This window comes from Gavialis gangeticus, unplaced genomic scaffold (genome assembly GCF_001723915.1).
Source record: "Gavialis gangeticus isolate Ggan-Ray unplaced genomic scaffold, GavGan_comp1, whole genome shotgun sequence".
Lineage (NCBI taxonomy): Eukaryota > Metazoa > Chordata > Crocodylia > Gavialidae > Gavialis > Gavialis gangeticus.
In genome coordinates this window covers 154,735,602-154,735,838 of record NW_017728992.1, presented here as the reverse complement: position 1 = coordinate 154,735,838, position 237 = coordinate 154,735,602, and the positions used below count along the sequence as shown (strand labels likewise).

At 65.8% G+C, this 237-nt stretch overlaps 1 protein-coding gene across 2 annotated transcripts in view; it reads right to left on the bottom strand.

Moving 5' to 3' along the window:
* TMEM67 (transmembrane protein 67) overlaps positions 1-237 on the bottom strand; it is a 42,464-nt gene that overhangs the window by 11,600 nt on the left and 30,627 nt on the right. The gene's annotated exons all lie outside the window — the stretch shown is intronic.

Below are 237 nucleotides of genomic sequence, written 5' to 3'. Positions count from 1 at the left end.
TCCCCACCCACTCCCCTACCCCTCCATCGGCAGCCATCGGTGGAGGGGAAGGGGCAGCGATCTGGGGGGCTGGGCGGGGATGGTGGCAGCCCTACAGGGGTCATGTGGCAGCCTCCACCCTCCCATGATCCACCCACACCTACACATGCACCCCATGACCCCCCACATCTATCCACAGCCACTCACATCCCTCCATCCCACCCCACCCCACTCCTGCAAACCCCACATTCCCCCAGC